The 19,006-nt window shown below is 44.1% G+C and overlaps 1 protein-coding gene and 1 pseudogene across 1 annotated transcript in view; one reads left to right on the top strand and one right to left on the bottom strand.

Moving 5' to 3' along the window:
- Window positions 1-19,006, top strand: part of AMELY (amelogenin Y-linked) — a 333,671-nt gene that overhangs the window by 9,927 nt on the left and 304,738 nt on the right. The gene's annotated exons all lie outside the window — the stretch shown is intronic.
- Window positions 3,194-5,250, bottom strand: LOC129053372 (ATP synthase-coupling factor 6, mitochondrial-like; annotated as a pseudogene).

Below are 19,006 nucleotides of genomic sequence, written 5' to 3'. Positions count from 1 at the left end.
CAGTTGACAGAGGAAAAGAAGAATATGGCCTGGTTCACAGATGATTCTGCACAATGTACAGGCAACACCCAGAAGTGGACAGCTGCAGCACTACAGCCCCTTTCTAGGACATCCCTAAAGACAGTGGTAAAGGAAAGTCTTCCCAGTGGGCAGAACATTGAGCAGTGCACCTGGTTTTACACTCTGCATAAAAGGATAAATGGCCAGATGTGAGATTATATACTGATTCATGAGCTGTAGCCAATGGTTTGGCTGGATGGTCAGAGACTTGGAAGACGCATCATTGGGAAATTGGTGAAAAACAAATTTGGGGAAGAAGTTTGTGGATGGAACTTTCTGAGTGGTCACAAACTGTGAAGATATTTGTATCCTATGTGAGTGCCCACCAATGGGTAACCTCAACAGAGGAGGATTTCAATAATCAATGGGATGGAATGACCTGTTCTGCGGACACCACTCATCCTCTTTCCCTAAGCACCTCTGTCATCACCAAGTGGGCCTATGAACAAAGTGGCCATGGTGGCAGGGTTGGAGGTTATGCAGGGGCTCAGCAAGATGGACTTCCACTTACCAAGGCTGACCTGGCTATGACCACTGCTGAGTGCCCAATTTGCCAGTAGCAGAGACCATCACTGGGCCCTTAATATGGAACCATTCCTTCCTCAAGGTGATCAGCCAACTGCTGGTGGGAGTTTGATTATATTGGATCTCTTCCATCATGAAAAGAGCAGAGATTTGTCCTCACTGGCATAGACACCTACTCCAGATATGGGCTTGCCCATCCTGCATGCAATGCTTCTGCCAAGACTACCATTTGTGGACTCATGGAATGCCTTGTCCACTGTCATGGTATTCCATACAGTATTGCCTCTGACTCACTTTATGGCTAAAGAAGTGTGGCAGTGGGCTCATGCTCATGGAATTCATTGGTCTTACCATGTTCCCCCTCATCCTGAAGCAGCTGGATTGATAGAACAGTGGAATGGCCTTTTGAAGCCACAACTACAATGACAACTGGGTGACAATACTTTGCAGGCCTGGGGCAAAGTTCTCCAGAAGGCCGTGTATGCTCTGAATCAGCATCAAATATATGGTACCGTTTCTACCATAGCCAGGATTCATGGGTTCAGGAATCAAGGGATGAAAGTGGAAGTGGCACCATTCACCATCACCCCTGGTGACCCACTTCCAAAATGTTTGCTTCCTAGTCCCACAACATTACGTTCTGCTGGCCTAGAGGTTTTAGTTCCAGAGGGAGGAATGCTGCCACCAGTAGACACAACAATGATTCCATTAAACTGGAAGTTAAGATTACCACCTGGACACTTTGGGCTCCTCCCTTTAAGTCAACAGGCTAAAAAGGGAGTTACAGTGTTGGCTGGGGTTGACTGACCCAGATTATCAAGATGAAATCAGTCTATTATTTCATGACAGAGGTAAGAAAGGGTATGTATGCAATACTGGAGATCCACCTGAGGTCAGGAGTTTAATATCAGCCTGGCTAACATGGCAAAACTCTGTCTCCACTAAAAATACAAAAGTTAGCTAGGCACGCAGCCAGGCACAGTGGCTCACGCCTGTAATCCCGGCACTTTGGGAGGCTAAGGCAGGCAGATCACCTGAGAACAGGAGTTCAAGACCAGCCTGGCCAACATGGTGAAACCCCATCTCTACCAAAAAGACAAAAATTGGCCAGGCATGGTGGCAGGCACCTGTAATCCCAGCTGTTCGGGAGGCTGAGGCAGGAGAATCACCTGAACCTGGGAGGCAGAGCTTGCAGTGAGCTGAGATCACACCATTTGCACTCCAGCCTGGGGGACAAGAGCAAGACTTCATCTCAAAAAAAAAAAAAAAATTAGCTGGGCACAGTGGCATGAGACTGTAATCCCAGCTTCTAGGAAGGTTGAGGCAGGAGAATCGCTTGTATCTGGGAGGCGGAGGTTGAAATGAGCCAAGATCAGGCCACTGCACTCCAGCCTGGGCAACAGATTGAGACTGTTTAAAAAAAAAGGAATACAGGAGATCCATTAATCTCTTCATATAACCATGCCCTATGATTAAGGTCAATGGAAAACTACAACAGCACAATCCAGGCAGGACTGCAAATGACCCAGACCCTTCAGGAATGAAGGTTTGGGTCGCTCCACCAGGAAAAAACCCACAACCTGCTGAAGTGCTTGCTGAAGGCAGAGGAAATACAGAATGGGAAGTAGAAGGTAGTCATCAATACCAGCTACAACCATGTGACCAGCTGCAGAAACAACCACAGTAATTGTCATCAGCATTTCCTCCTTCTTTTGTTAAAAACATATTGGTGCATGTATACACCTGTACTAAGAAAATATCTTCATTTTATTTTCTTTCTCCTTTATCATGTGATATAACATATATTGACTTCATATCAGCATTTAAGTATTATTAACCTTATGTAATAGTATTTGGGTTGGGGATTGGTGCATTTCCAGTCGTACAAAGGATAATTGTATTATGTTAGGCATAATTATGACCTAACATAATCTCAGGAGATGTGTATGGGTTCACGTTCACAAGATGTGGACTTGTGATGGTTAATACTGAGTGTCAACTTGATTGGATTGAAGGATACAAATTATTGATCCTGGGTGTGTCAGTGAGGATGCTGTGAAAGGAAATTAACATTGAGTCAGTGGGCTGGGAAAGGCACTAGGAATCAGCAGCCAGTGCACCTATAATATAAGCAAGCAGAAAGGAGAGACTGGCCTAGCCTCCGAGCCTACATCTTTCTCCCATGCTAGATGTTTCCTGCCCTCAAACATGGGACTCCAAGTTCTTCAGTTTTGGAACTAGGACTGGCCATCCTTGCTCCTCAGCCTGCAAAGGGCCTATTGTGGGACCTTGTGATCATGTGAGTTAATACTTAATAAACTCCCTTTTATATGCATATCTATTCCATTAGTTCCATCTGTGTAGAGAACCCTAATACAACCAATCTACCAGGCATATGTCCTTAACTTTGGCAGGTAAATATAAGGTGGGACATTAGGGTGAAACAAGTTTAACGAGGTACAAAAATGCAGTCATCAAGATAATATTATAATGCCATATTTTATTTATTTATTTTTGACAGTTATGAAATGTATGTTTATTCTGAAACTTCTAACTAGTTGCACAACTAACCTACAACAAAGTACCAGATTAATTTTATTTTATCTCTTCAGGCCTGGGGTTTTTCAATGACTTCAAATTTGGCATCTTCAAATTTGAAGTGGGGAATCTATTCATGTCTACTTTACCATATATTTACTTGAACTTAAAAGCTACCTCTCCAGCATTTGCTGATACTGTGGACCAGTATCAACAGGTCCTCTAGATGTCTGTCACTTAGATTTGTATTCTCTAATCTTGTCCATGAAGAGTTTCTGTACAGGATCAAGTTCTTATTAAATGCCACTGCAGTGGCCAGGCGTAGTAACTCACGCCTGTAATCCCAGCACTTTGGGAGGCTGAGGTGGGCAGATCACGAGTTCAGGATATGGAGACCATCCTGGCTAATGTGGTGAAACCCTGTCTCTACTAAAAATACAAAAAATTAGCCAGACATGGTGGTGGGAACCTGTAGTCCCAGCTGCTTGGGAGGCTGAGGCAGGAGAATGGCATGAACCCAGGAGGCTGAGCTTGCAGTGAGCCGAGATCGCACCAGTGCACTCCAGCCTGGGCGACAGAGCACGACTCTGTCTCAAAGAAAAAAAGAAAAAAAAAAAAAGCCACCACAGTAACACCATGTTCCTCTGCAAGTGGACTGAGACTGCTGACCAAATGGCAGAGAAGAACCTGAAAAGCCTCTGAAGAATCATGATGATTCTTTTTTTTTTTTGAAAGGGAGTCTTGCTCTCTGGCCCAGGCTGGAGTGTAGTAGCACGATCTCGGCTCACTGCAACCTCTGCCTCCCAGTGAGGCAGCACTCTTTCACCAGGGCACAGTAGCTGCGGGGAATCTGTCCCTTACAGACACCTGACCCAGAGATGGAAGAACAAGGTACACTGACACGTAGATATTCTGCTTTGCCAATCCAGCTGAGGGTCCGAGGCCTCTCACAGACTCCAAGGAGAGTCCTGTAAAGAATGGCAGCTGTGGCCCTCAGCAGTTTGCTCTCCATGCATTTATTTAGTATAGAATTAACAACAGAAGCTTTGAGTAAACACACTTGTGGATAATTAAGATGATTAAGAGAGTATTCTACAAATGTTTAAGCTCAGATACAGACGTCTAAAGTAAATACCATTGGGGACAATTTTCCTGGTCGACCTCCTTGCCCCCCTGCCCACAGAGGGTCATCTGGCTCAATGGTTAGTTAATGGAGGTAGGGTAAACAGACTTAACTGTGGAAACCTCTATTGACCCTAGTATTTACCCTATGACCTAATGCTCTAAGGTAAGAAATGGCCACCTTCAGTCTGTTCAATTATTACAAGCTATGTAACCTTTTAGCCTTCCAAAAAGTTTGTGACTATTCCCTATAACCTTCCCTAGTATTTCCTTTTATTATTTCTGCCACCATCCTGAGTGATTTCCCTAAAATTTCCCTTTAATATTTCTGCCACCATCCTGAGAGAATCCCAACACCTGGGTTCAAGCAATTCTCCTGCCTCAGCCTCCCAAGTAGCTGGCATAACAGGTGAGCACCATCATGCCCAGCTAATTTTTTGTATTTTAGTAGAGATGGGGTTTCAGCATATTGGCCAGGCTGATCTTGAACCCCTGACCAGCTAATCTGCCCACCTTGGCCTCCCAAATTGCTGAGATTACAGGCTTGAGCCATCACGCCAAGTGGAATCAAGCTGATTTTTTTTTTCCTTTTTTTTGAGATGGAGTTTCATTCTTGTTGCCCAGGCTGGAGTGCAATGGCACAATCTCAACTCACTGCAGCCTCCACCTCCTAGGTTCAAGCAATTCTCCTGCCTCAGCCTCCCGAGTAGCTGGGATTACAGGCATGCGCCACCACGCTCAGCTAATTTTCTATTTTTTGTTTTTAGTAGAGACAGGCTTTCTCCATGTCGGTCAGGCTGGTCTCGAACTCCAGACCTCAAGTGATCTGCCCGCCTCGGTCTCCCAAAGTGCTGGGATTACAGACATAAGCCACTGCACCTGGCCCATGCTGATTTTATGTTAGGTGGATTTAGTACCCAGCTGCCAAAGCTGTGGCAGTGGCCACACCGTTCTACTTCCGGTCCTGGTTCCGCCTCCCGCATGCCTACAGCCATCGCAATGCATTCTGGGCCGCTGTTTCAGTAGCTCAAGGCTCACTGGACAGAAAGCTCTCTTCCTGTTGCTTGGATGGTCCTTTAATGTCATATTTTAAAAGGCAAAAATGCTGCAAATATTCCATTGTGAACGAAATACCAAAAGATTAAATAAAGCTTATTGTATTTGGTGATGATGATGGATTCTAAAAAGGAGAAATGGCCAGTGCCTCAGGACCAGCCGCCTATTCAGAAAAGGTGACGGTCTTTGGAAAGACTTGCCCAAATCAAATGTACCCTGAGAGGAGCAGAAACTAGTCAGCAAAGGAAGAACTGAGTGGGTAGGAAAAGTACTAGATCAAAAGGGGCAGCAGATTTTGGTCTAGCAAGGCTTTTATAGTTTCAAAACATATTCAAACATTCTGTCACTGATTGTCATAGTAACATATGAGGTGGTTGGGGAAATATCATGATCATTTTACAAAGGAGAAAAGTTGATTTTTGGGTTAGTGGCTGGGTTAGCTTCCTGTTACTGCTGTAATAAATTACCACAAACTTAGTGCACATGTATTATCTGATGGTTCTGGAGATCGAAAATCCTGAAAGGGTGTCACTGGGGATGATGGTTAAGTCTACATGTCAACTTGGCTGGACCTCATGATGTTCACATAACTGCTTAAACATTTTTTCTGGATGTCTTTTTCAGGGTGCTTCCAGATGAGATTTAACATTGAATCGCTGAACTGGGCAAAGTAGATCATTCTCCCTGGTGTTGTGGGCACCCTCCAACCCACTGAGGGCCTGAACAGGGCACATAGAGAGAGGGTAGCTGGATTTGCATTTCTGACTGACTGCTTGAGCTGGGACATTGAAGTGTTCTCTGGGCTCGGGGTGCTCAGACCTTCAGACCTAAATTGGAGTCTACACCATTGGCTGTCTATCTCTCAGGCTTTTGAACTATTCCACTAGCCTTGCAGCTTGCAGACAGCAGATCTTGGGCTTCTCAGCCTCCATAATCTCATGAGCCAATACCTTAAAATTGAATGCCTTTATATGTGTCATATGGGTTGTTTTTTCCTGAAGTACCCTAACACATCAGGTAATATCAAGATGTCAGCAAAACTGTGCTCCATGGCCAGGTACCATGGCTCATGCCTGCAATCCCAGCACTTTGGGAGGCTGAGGCAGGAGGCTCACCTGAGTGATCATGTGGTCAATGTAGAGAGACTGCATTGAGTAAAAAATGAAAAATCTGACTGGGTACGGTGGCTCATGCCTATAATCCCAGCACTTTGGGAGGCTGAGGTGGGCAGATCACCTGAGGTTGGGAGTTCAAGACCAGCCTGACTAACATGGAGAAACGCTGTCTCTACTAAAAATACAAAAATTAGCTGGGCTTGGTGGTGCATGCCTATAATCCCAGCTACTCAGGAGGCTGAGGCAGGAGAATCGCTTGAACCTGGGAGGTGGAGGTTGTAGTGAGCCAAGATCATGCCACTGCACTGCAGCCTTGGTAACAGAGTGAGACTCTGTCTCAGAAAGAAAAATGAAAAAATATTAGCCAGGCATGGTGGCATGTGCCTGTACTCCCAGCAACTTGGGAGGTTGAGGTGAAAGATGATTGCTTGAGCCCCAAGAGTGAAGGCTGCTGTGAGTTATGATCATGACATTGCACTCCAGACTGAGTAACATAGGCAGAACCTGTCTCTAAAAAAAAAAAAACCGACCAAAAAAAAGGCCAGTGTCGTGGCTCATGCCTGTAATCCCAGAACTTTGGGAGGCCGAGGCAGGGGAGTCACTTGAGATCTGGAGTTTGATAGCCATCAAGGACACTGAGAGGCTGTGGTCTTACTGAGAAGCCATGCAGCTCTGCACACAGGTGGGTCACTAGAAATAGGTCACCATTTCCACTGTTGAGAGTAATCTGACTGAAGATAAAGCATCATTTTGTTGGTTTATAGAAATAGGCAGCATATAGGGTATGTTTTGAGGCACACATTTTAGTCCCTGGGAGCCCCAAAGAGCTAAGTGTTCCATAAACAAATGTGACAGGTGTCCTCCGTCAGGCCTAGCAGCAGACCATCATTCTTCTATGCATCATGTTGCTGTCTTCTTTCCCTCTGTGGAAGGAATGAGACTGCCTTAGGGGTTTTGGTCTGTATCTGTGGACTCTCAGTGATGATCTGGCCCAGATCATACACTTGACCCAGCAAGGAAATTCTCTCCCCATTACTGAATTTCCAACTTTTGACAGATAGACAACCTTCTCTCAGTTTCCAAGACCGTAGCCTTGAAACCTTCTGTGACTACTTCTCCTCTGCACCAACACCCAACAAATTCCCACAAGCTTCCCATCCAGCCCCTTTTGGCTTTGCCACCCACATTCATCTACCCTTTTCTTCCAGCCCCACTGCCCCTACTTGGGACCTCTTTCCCCACAACTGGACTCCTCTAGCATTCTTTGAATCATCTCTGCCTTTACTCAGCTTTAACTGTAATGTGTTCCTGTTCTCTTGGGTTGCTCTGGCATCTGTAATGAGTTCCTGCTCTTCCCCACCTACTTCAATCCTCCCACCTCAGGCTCCTGAGTAGCTGGAACTACAGGCATGTGCCACAATGCCCTGCTAATTTTTAAATTTTTTGTAGAGATGGGGGTCTCACTATGTTGCTCAGGCTGATCTTGAACTCCTGGGCTCAAGCAATCCTCCCACCTTGGCCTCTTGAAGTGCTGAGATGAAAGGTGTGAGCTACCATGCCCAGACCACTTTGTATGTCTTTGTCTAACACTGAAGGATGGAATTAGAAAACACCAAGAGGAAAACATAAATAATCTTATATTAAGCACTTGAAATACTACATCTTTCTGCCAAAGCTGGTTGAAAAACAATAGAGTAATATGCAGCAGAAATAACTCATGGAAGACAAAGGTATGGTGGGGTGGGGAAGAAAAGGAAGAGGGCAAAACAGAATATTCCAGCTGATGGGTCTACTTCATGGTTCTTTTCAACTTTAGTCACTCATTTCATATTCAGTTGTAGTGTCTACCGCACCAACCTTGGGCTATGTTGTATTTTGGTCTGTAATACCAATGCAGAAATAATCAGTGTGTCTTACCTGTTTCCAGATGACACAATTCTATATACAGAAAACACCATTGTCTCAGCCTAATAACTCTGTAAACTGACCAGCAACTTCAGCGAAGTCTCAGGATACAAAATCAATGTGCAAAAATCACAAGCATTCTTATACACCAATAACAGAAAGAGAGCTAAATCCCATTCACAATTGCTTCAAAGAGAATAAAATACCTAGGAATCCAACTTACAAGGGTTGTGAAGGACCTCTTCAAGGAGAACTACAAACTACTGCTCAATGAAATAAAAGAGGACACAAACAAATGGAAGATCATTCCACACTCATGGATAGAAAGAATCAATATCGTGAAAATGGCCATACTGCCCAAGGTAATTTATAGATTCAATGCCATCCCCATCAAGTTACCAATGGCTTTCTTCAGAGAATTAGAAAAAACTACTTTAAAGTTCATATGGAACCAAAAAAGAGCCCGCATTGCCAAGACAATCCTAAGCCAAAAGAACCAAGCTGGTGGCATCATGCTACCTGACTTCAAACTATACTAGAAGGCTAGAATAACCAAAACAGCATGGTACTAGTACCAAAGCAGAGATATAGACCAATGGAATGGAACAGAGCCCTCAGAGGCTTTAAATTCATCACAAAGTGATAGGTGTGAGGGTTCTGCTGGACAGAAACACAGGGACTTTATGGTGCTATCTCTCGAGTGAATTCCTGGGGACTAGAGACATTGCTTGCCACAGTAACTTATCAGTTAATTGGACTCTTTGATATGCTGAGAGTCAGCTTACACAAGTTAACTCCTTGAGGAAGAGTGTGGGTAAGGAGTCCTTGATGTCTTGCAAATGAAGGAGCTAAATGGGGTCCATCAGGTTTTCTCAGCTAAGGGAGAGTCTATTCATGCTAAAAACAAGATTAGGTATTACATTCCCCACTTGTATTTTTGGGTAATCAAATTGATTCCTCAGTTATAACAAGGGAGTCATATTGGGTTTTAAGATACATAAGCTTGACAGAAGCTATGCACTGTTTTACAAAATTAAGAAAGAATTTAATATATTCAGCTTGAAAATTAAGCCTAACAGCAGGAGGAGAAGGGGTCCAGCTACCTGTGACTAGAGTAGTTAGCCATGGATTCCAGTTAAACAGGGGATGTTATTTTTTTGCTTTTGTTGGTGTCTATCTAGATTTTCTCGAGTATTTTGAAGAGTATCTTTTATAACTCCAGACTGATTAGCAGAGAAGCAACAAATCTCTCCTAGGGCTGTGCATAAACCTTCTTGGGAGAGGATGAACTACTTCAGCCACAGACTCTACTTGGGTATTCAGTATATCTATGGCTGACTGGAGGTTGCTTAAATCAGCATCTATCTGTTGAGACAGAGACATTAGTCTAGTTTCTCCTTGAACTAGGGCAGCCATGCTGATGGCTGCTGATCCAGCTGTGCTAAGGCCGGCCAGGAGGGGAGCTAGGAGCGGAGTGGCTCAGTGAAACCTGGGATGCAATTCAGGGGGAGCGATGAGGAGTTGTCCTTCTTGTCCACTGTACATGTATACCTGAGGAAGTACAGGAATTAACACGCACAGAAGGGGTCCTGGTTCAGTTCCATTGTTGCAGCGAGTGAGACTTGAAGTGCAGGCTAACTAGGTATTGTTAGGCACCTGCTAATAGACTGAAGTACTTAAGGAAGTAAGCAGGGACTGATTACAAGTAGCCTGAAAGGGAGAAGCAGATAAGTTTTATCCAGTGCTAATTAAACAAGAAGAATTCCTAGACACATCTCCTAGTGCGACAGCATGGGGTCGTGCATGACAAGATAGAGGAACACTTTTAAGCATGGCTTCTACTCCTAAACCCACATAATAAGGGGGCTTGGCCTTTAGGCATAGCCAAAAATCTTTAGCTAATTTAGGCTGGGTGAGATTAAGGAGGTGATATACCCTGCCTATTATGGACATCAGGCTGGGTTGGAGATGTTGTCATTGCAGCTAGGGTTTAGGAACTAGGAATGGTGGCAGAACAGTTAAATCGATTTTGTCTGGGTGTTTTTAGAACATAAGGTTGCCTAGATCAGTTAAAGGCTTAATTGGCTTAGGAGGCTTCCATGAGACTAAAATTTTTTTTTGGGTGGTGAACATAGTTCCAACACCAAATCCTGGGATATAAAGCCTTAATCCTCATGACATGCCATAGTATCATTGAACTGAATTAGGGTTATGAACAATTATAGTAAGAGGATTACAATTTTTTCTAGTACACAGTCTAGGATGGGAAGCACAAGCTATGGAAAGAGTTGAAGATCGAGTTGATCCCCCAGGATAAGTGGCTAAAGTTACACGTGTCTAGTCAGGGCAGAAAAACTGGTAAGTATCTTGACAACTAGAATTAGGGTGATTTCCAGGACAGAGGTAAAAGTCTACATTTTTGAGTACTTTTTCTGCACCTTTGGAGCTCTCATATCCAGTCTGGCTCCTGGAGTGTCTAAATCCTGCTGCAAGATTGATGTTTCCTGCTCCTATGTCCAGCAGGTTGCGTTGTTCTTTGTGGGTATGGGTAGGTTCTGGGAACAAAGCACACAAATCAACTGCAAAAGAAACTTCCTTGGAGGTTCCTGCCTTCCAAGTAGTGTTTGCAAATACATGTCTTGTGAAAGAAGTGAGGAGAAAGGAATAGGAAGGTGTGGAGAGCATAGCAGGCGGAAACAGACAAGAGAGGTAAATAAAAAGAATTAATCTAATGGCTTCACTTGACTTAGATGCAATTTTAAGGGGCTTGGCCTAGGCATGGGAACCTATGTTTCCTGCTGGGGTTGGTTTGCTGGCTTTTTTGATGTGGGAATGATGAATCCAAGCAAGAATCCACCTTCAGAGCTGTTGGCGTGGTGAGGACAACAGTATGAGGTCTTTTCCAAGCAGGAGTGTATCCTTCCTTCTGGAACTTTTTAACAAATACCAGGTCACCCAGCTGGAATGAGTGGCAGGGCTCCATCTAGTCAGGAACTGGATTGGAATGAGCTTCCCAGACAAGTGGCTGGATGACATCTCACACCATTTGGAGAGACTGTAGGTACCATAATAAGTTAGCTTGTGAGATTTCTGCTAAATGAGTATCCCTTAGCTTAGGCAAGATAGGCAATGCCTTCCCATATGTGATTTCAAAAGGTAAAAACCCAGCCTGTTAAGGAGTGCATCTTACTCTAAGAAGGGCTGAAGGAAGGAGTCTTACCTAATTCACACTGGTCTCTAAGATTAATTTTGTAAGAGTACTTTTTAGGGTGCGATTCATGCATTCTACCTGTCCAGAGCTCTGGGGTTGATAGGCACAATAGAGCTTCTATTGAATGTTTGATGCTTTACTGAGCTGTAGACAAGGTGAAGACCAGTTTATATTGGACCTTATGGCAGCAGGCAGCCTATATTGAAGGATGATTTCAGTGAGTAAGAACCTAACTACTGTAGTGGCAGTCTCATTTTCAGTGGCAAATGCCTCAGTCTATCTGGAGAAATTGTCTACTAGTACCAGAAGGTATTTGTACCTAGAGTGGTGTGGTTTTATCTCTCTAAAGTCAATTTCCTACCTTTCTCCTGGTGAGTTTGCTCAGAGGCTGTGGCCTGAGCTGGGTTTAGGGCTTTGTCTGAGTGCACACCATACACCAGAGAGCTGCTTGATCTGCTACATTCTGAAGGTGAGGGATCTTGAAATGGCTTCTTAGGAGCTGGGCTAGTTTTGCTCCTCCTAAATGGGTAGTAGAATGCAGATGAATGATTAAAGTTTCCCTGAGAGCTTAGGGTATGAAGATTCTGGAGTCAGAACGTATCCACCAACCTTCCTGATTTTTATTGGCCTGGAGATCTGAAGCCAGTTTTATTTCTTCTGCTGTGTATAGGGGATGGGTAAGTCAGGCTGTGAAAAAGATACTGCAGGCAATAAGGTTGGAGGCATGACTGGAAGTCACGCTGCCTCACATGCTGCAGAGTCTGCTGTCTGGTTACCAGGGACAATGGCAGTGTCTTCTCTTTGATGTCCTTTGCAGTGAATTACAGCCACCTGCTGAGGGAGCCATATGACTTTAAGAAGGGCTAGAATTTCTTCTTTGTTTTTGGTAGTCTTTCCTGCTGAGGTGAGTAGCCTGTGCTCTTGATAGAAGGCTCTATGTACATGCACAGTAACGAATGCATATCTACTGTTAGTGTAAATGTTAATATGTTTGTCTTTACTTCATTGGAGAGCCTGTGTGAGGGCAACCAACTCAGCTGTCTGAGCTGAGGTGCCAGCTGGTAGAGCTTGGGCTTACAGACTATCTCTCTGTAGTAACGGCTGCACAAGCCTTTCATACTCCCTGTTTGAGGGAGCAGCTACTGTCTATAAAGACGGTGGCATCTGTCTTCTTTAGGGGCCCTTCTTGGAGATCAGATCAGCCAGTTTCCCTAGTTTCTAACAATTCCTGGCAGTCATGGATGGGTGTAGTGAAGTCTGGATCAGGCAGTAAAGTAGCTGGATTTAAACATCTTGTGGGAGACAAAGTCAAAAGAGGCTGATCTAACAGTAAAGTCTGATACCGCTGTAGCAGGAGGAGCCACAGACAAAACCTCTCAGACACTGAGTTGTAGAAGGAAGGGCTTTATTCAGCTGGGAGCATCAGCAAGCTACTATCTTAAAATTTGCGTTCTTCAACTGCACAATTTCTGTCCCTTTTAAGGGCTCACAACACTAAAGATTTCACATCAAAGGGTCATGATTGATTGAGCAGTCTAGGAGATAAATGACAGGGGTTTCATGCACTGATAGTCAGAGTGAAACAGAACACAGCAGGGAGTTTCAGAATGTTCTTTTATACAATGTCTGGAATCTGTGGATAACATCGGGTTCTAAGTCATGATTTGATTTTTAATGACTGGATTTATGCCAGGCAGGCTCAGGCCTGGTTTTGGGTCTGGTGCTTGGCACCAGGTTCCCTGCATTTGGTTTCACTTCCTTGTTTTTTTCTTAAAACAGGCACTGAGAATAAAACAATATGAGAGGGTCTTTCTCTTCCCTTACTGCAGGATGCAAACATTCAACATCCATTTGCCAGAAGCACTTCATAGCAGAGTCTCTATGTCATGAGGAGCCATAAGGGTTAAACATAAGGGTTAAATTTTGGCTTAGAGTTAACTTATCAGCCTCCTGGACTAGGCTTGCTCTTGCCACTAAGGGTTGCAGACAACTTGGCCATCCAGAGGCCACGGGGTCTAGTCTCTTAGACAAATAGGTTACTGGGTGTCTCTAGGGTCCTAAAGACTGAGTGAGCACCCCCTTAGCAACTCCCTTGCTTTCATGAACAAAAAGGTGAAATGGCTTTGAAATAATAGAGAGGGCTAGAGCTGAGGCCTCAGTTAATGCATTTTTCAGGTTTTGAAAAGCCTGTTCTTCTGTGCCAGTGTAAACTAGTGGGACGTTCCCTCCTGTAGTGGTGTACAGGTGCTTGGCAATCTCCAGGAACCCCGATATCTATAGACAACAGTATCCCATGGCCCCCAGGAATTCAGGTACCTGTCTCTTGGTGGTGGGAGTGGGGATTCATAGGATGCCTTCCTCCCAGGCACTGGTGAGTGCCCTTTTTCCTTGGTTTATTCCATATCCCAGGTAGGACACTCTGAGAAAACAAAACTGGGCCTTCTTGGCCAAGACTCGATATCTGAGCTCCTGAAGGAGGTAAAGCAGGTCCCTAGTATGTTGCAGGCAGCTGTCAGTAGTTTCAGTAGCTAATAAAAGATAATCAATGTACTGAAGAAGGGTACAGTTAGGGTGACTGGCTTGGAATGGCATGAGATCCTGCTTGAGGGCTTCCCTAAAAAGAGTGGGGAAATTTTTAAAACCTTGAGGCAACTGAGTCTGGACAATTGGGTGGTGTCTCCTGAGCCAGGATCTGCCCATTCAAAAGCAAAGATTGGTTGGCTCTTAGGGGCCAGAGGAACAGCAAAGAATGCATCATTTAAGTCAAAGACAGTGTATGCTGTATGTTCTGGTGGGAGCAGGCTGACTAGAGTATAAGGATTAGGGACAGTTGGATGGATGGTAACTGTCAGTTTGTTAACTTCCCTTAACCTCTGTACTGGCTGGTAATCATTTGTTCCTGGTTTCTGGACCTGCAAAAATGGAGTATTCCAGGTGGACTGACATGGTTTGAGTATTCCAGCTTGTAACAGTCGCTGAATATGGGGACTGATCGCTTGTCTAGCCTGCTAACTCATAGGATATTGCTTTACCTGGACTGGCAAGGTGGTGGTCAGGAATTCTACAACCAGTGGCAGATGGTGCTTAGCCAGTCTTGGGGGGTTTGACTCAGCCTAGACTTAGGGAAAGAGTGTCTGTAAGTCTAATAGGAGAGGATTAGTGTTATTCTCCAGTGGTTGTGATGGTGAAACTAAAAGATATTCCTCTGACAGCGGGGTAGTTAACAGGAGTTGGGCAGTAGGAGATGTGGTGTCTCCCAGTGTGAGTTGAGCCTGTTGGGTTGAGAAGGAGATACAGGCCTGTAACCTATGAAGTAGGTCCCATCCAATGAGGGAAAAAAGAAGGGTACAGTTAGGGTGACTGGCTTGGAATGGCATGAGATCCTGGGACCTCAAGAAATGAGTGAGTTACTCTTTTCTGTCTCAGACTCACTTCTTGTGAGTGTGTGATGGGATATTCTTGAATAGCTCCAGTAGTCCCTTGTACAGCAACTCTTTTAATAGAGATACAGCCCAAGGGCATCTGCAGTACTGAGTGCTCTACCCGAGTATCTACTACAAAGTGTACAGGCTGACCCCCCATTGTAGTGGTCACCATGGGCTCCCAGGGGCCAAGAGAGAGGGAGCCCTTGTCCTGTCAGTCATCAGACTCCTCTGCTGCAGGGAGGGTGGGGACTTTTTTCTTTTCTGGTTTTTTCTCTAGTAGTAATGGGCATTCCTTTTTCCAGTGTCCAGCTTGCTTACAATAAGCACATTGGTTTTTCTCCATGGGAGCCTGTTCACCCATCTTGCCTTTCTTGTGGGAACCTGGGGCTCCCTAACTATTTCTGTGTGATGGGGGCCTTTCCTTCTTGGCTTCCTGGATGGCCACAACTGAGATTTTTGCCTGTCTTTTGGATGCTTTACCAGCGGCCTTTTCAGCTGCCTGTTTTTGTTTTTCAAACTCTTGATTGTCAAAAACTTTTTGGGCTATCTCTAAAAGCTGACTGATATTCATCCCAGCAAATCTTCCAGTTTTTGGAGTTTTCTTTTAATATCAGGGGCTGCCTGAGCCACAAATGCCAAATTAAGAGCATGGCTATTTTCGGGAGCCACTGCGTCAAAAAGGGTATATATTTGATAGGCCTCCTGGAGGTGTTCTAAAATGCTCCTGGTGACTCATCAGGCCACTGGACAACTTCAGTCATCTTAAATAAGTTTATGGGTTTCTGAGCGGCTCTCTTGATGCCTGCAAGGAGATACCAGTGAAAATTGTCTAAAGCTCTCTTCTCACATGAGGAGTTTGGGTCCCAATTAGGCCAGGTAGAAAGAAAGACCTCCTCAGGGAAGTCTCTGGAGTCCTCTTCCAGCCTATTGGCTGATGTGAGGAAGTCCATTTAGCTCCATTTTATTATTAAGACCTAGCATCACCAGTGACAAGTCAGCCAGGCACATTGATTTTGCTTGACTTTCTTCTAAAAGCTCAGGTGAAAACAAAAGTTCCCTAAGCAGATGTTAATAGCTGCAAAAATACATACAATATCTTGCTATGAATTAAATAGACTCTAATGAGGCTTCTGAAGATATTAAATGTTTTAAACAGAACAGTAGTTAAAAATGGAGAGCAAATGTATATAATCTGGGATTTTTTTTCCTTCAAAGTTATTTTGGGGCTGAAAATTGCAAGTAGAGAAAGATAACTAGGTGATACTTAAACCAATCTTTCTCTTGATCTTGTTTCATGGTCTTCACCTAAAGCTCTGGGGAAACAGTGAGTGCTCCAGGTTGTTGAGATGAAAGGTCTAAACAGATGACTGAGAATTGGTGAGTGAATGTGGGCCAACTTGTGAAGGACAAAATTTCCCATGCTGCTGGCTTTTTAACTATTTCTTATCTAATTTCTCCCAACCCCAAGGTATATGGAACAGGCTTGGCAGGTTGGGCAGGGGTCTTCATGGTCCTTGTCCTTTTGTGGGATTCTGGCCTCTTAATTGTGGGTAGGTCCTATGTTTTGCTTCTAACCAGGAGAATATGGCAGAGGAGATGGGATTCCACTCCTGTGATGAGGTTCTCAGAGACATGCTCTTGAAGAAGCAAGCAGCTATGAGGCAAGGAACCAAGGGCAGCCCCAGGAACACCCCAGCCAGCAGCTAGCAAGAAACCAGTGCCCTGAGTCCTGCAGCCAACAGGAAATGAACTCTTCCACAACTGAGGGATTGCTTTTTTTTTTTTTGAGTCAGGGTATTGCTCTGTCACCCAGGCCAGTGTGCAGTGGTGCTATTACAGTTCACTAAAGCCTCAATCTCCTGTGCTCAGGGCATGTTCCCACCTCAGTGTACTGTGTAGCTGGGACTATAGGCATGTACCACCATTCCCAAGTCACTGTGATTCATTCATTTGGCCAAACGATAACTCCAAAAGACATTTTTTTTTTTTAGATGGAATCTCACTCTGTCACCCAGGCTGGAGTGCAGTGGCATGATCTCAGCTCACTGCAAACTCCACCTCCCAGGTTCAAGTGATCCTCCTGCGCCAGCCTCCTGAGTAGCTGAGATTACAGTTGTGTGCCACCACACCCAGCTGGTTTTCATATTTTTAGTAGAAATGGGGTTTCACCATGTTGATCAGGTTGGTCTCGAACTTCTGACCTCCTGATCTGCTTGGCTCAGCTTCCCAAAGTGCTGGGATTACAGGCCTGAGCCACTGCACCCAGCCCAAAAATTTTTTAAGCAGAAAAACCTTTACTCTGATAGAGAACTTAACTTTCCAAACAATGATACTCAATGAAGATAGCATGAGGCCAACTGATTCTCTCTCTTTTCTCTCCTCCCCTTTTTTCCCTGCCATTTACCCAAATAAAACACCTTTTATTATGTTTTAGTATTACATAAAAATCTTTTTCAAAAGAGAAAACTAAATTTCATGTTTTTGTTAGTGCATCTTTGATATTAAAGTTAGCTTTTTTAAATAGAATTTTATTTTATTTATTTTTATTTTTGAGACTGAGTCTTTCTGTGTCACCCAGGCTGGAGTGCAGTGGTGCAATCTCTGTTCACTGCAACCTCCACCTCCTGGGTTCAAGCTATTCTCTTGCCTCAGCCTCCTGAGTAGCTGGGATTATAGGTGCCTACCACCAAGCCCAGCTAATTTGTACATTTCTAGTAGAGACAGCTTTCACCATGTTGGCCAGGCTGCTGTCAAACCTTTAACAGCATGATCCCCCCCATCTCAGCCTCCCAAAGTGCTGGGATTACAGATCTGAGCCATGGTGCCAGGCCTATTATTTTTTTAATTTCTATATATATAATCTGTCCTTTTTTTTTTTTTTTTTTTTGAGACAGACCCTCACTCTGTCACCCAGAGTGGAGTGCAGGGGCACTACCTCAGCTCACTGCAACCTTCATCTCCTTGGTTCAGATGATTCTCCTGCCCCAGCCTTTGGTGTAGCTGGGACTATAGGTGCACACCACCACAGCCAGCTAATTTTTTTATTTTGTAGAGACAGGTTTTCACCATGTTATCCAGGCTGGTCTTGAACTCCTGACCTCAGGTGTTCTACCCACCTCAGTCTCCCAAAGTGCTAGGATTACAGGCATGAGCCACTGCACTCAGCCTTAAATTAAAATTTTATATTTTTATCAAGTTTTAATTAGTTTGACCAAAAGGTAAGATTTTCATAAACTTTTTAGAACCCTTTACAATTTTCCATCAAACAGCAGATCAATTTCCTAAGAAAACCCTTTTATTCAGACACATGAGTCCAGATTCTGGCCCCACATCATATGATTTTGATGCTTTAACCTACAGAAAAAAAGCTAAATAATTTCTTTCAAATCTTAGTGACCTTGTTTATACCCACAGAATTTTGTTTATAGGCCAACCTTTCACAAACCCCTTTTCATCTTGCTTAAACTTTGTTTTGTTCTGTTATTCTTTTAGGTTACAACAGTCTTTAAAACCCTCTGAACTACACAAAATTACTTTCCCTTTAACAAAAGCCAAATTTCCATGCCTTCTTATAATCCTTTACCAAAAAGCATATTCAGACCTTGTATGCACAACTGTTTCTCCAGTAGTCTCAATTACATATTACAAAGTTAACACTTAGCAACATTTTTTGTTTGTTTTGAGACAGAATCTTGCTGCATACCCTAGGCTGGAGTGCAGTTACCTGATCTCAGCTCACTGAAACCTCCACCTCCCAAGTTCAAGGGATTCTCCTGCCTCAGCCTCCTGAGTTGCTGGGATGACAGGTGCCCACCACCATGCCCAGCTAATTTTTTGTATTTTTAGTAAAGATGGGATTTCCCCAAGTTAGCCAGGATGGTTTTGATCTCCTGACCTCATGATCCATCCATGTCAGCCTCCCAAAGTGCTGGGTAACAGGCTTGAGCCACTGCACCCATTCCTATGGATGAATGTTGAAGATATTACACTAAGTTTGAAAGAAGCCAGGCACAAAAAGAAAAATACTGTATGGTTTCACTTATAAGAGG

This window comes from Pongo abelii, chromosome Y (genome assembly GCF_028885655.2).
Source record: "Pongo abelii isolate AG06213 chromosome Y, NHGRI_mPonAbe1-v2.0_pri, whole genome shotgun sequence".
Classification (NCBI taxonomy): Eukaryota; Metazoa; Chordata; class Mammalia; order Primates; family Hominidae; genus Pongo; species Pongo abelii.
This window is presented reverse-complemented; position numbering and strand designations above follow the sequence as displayed.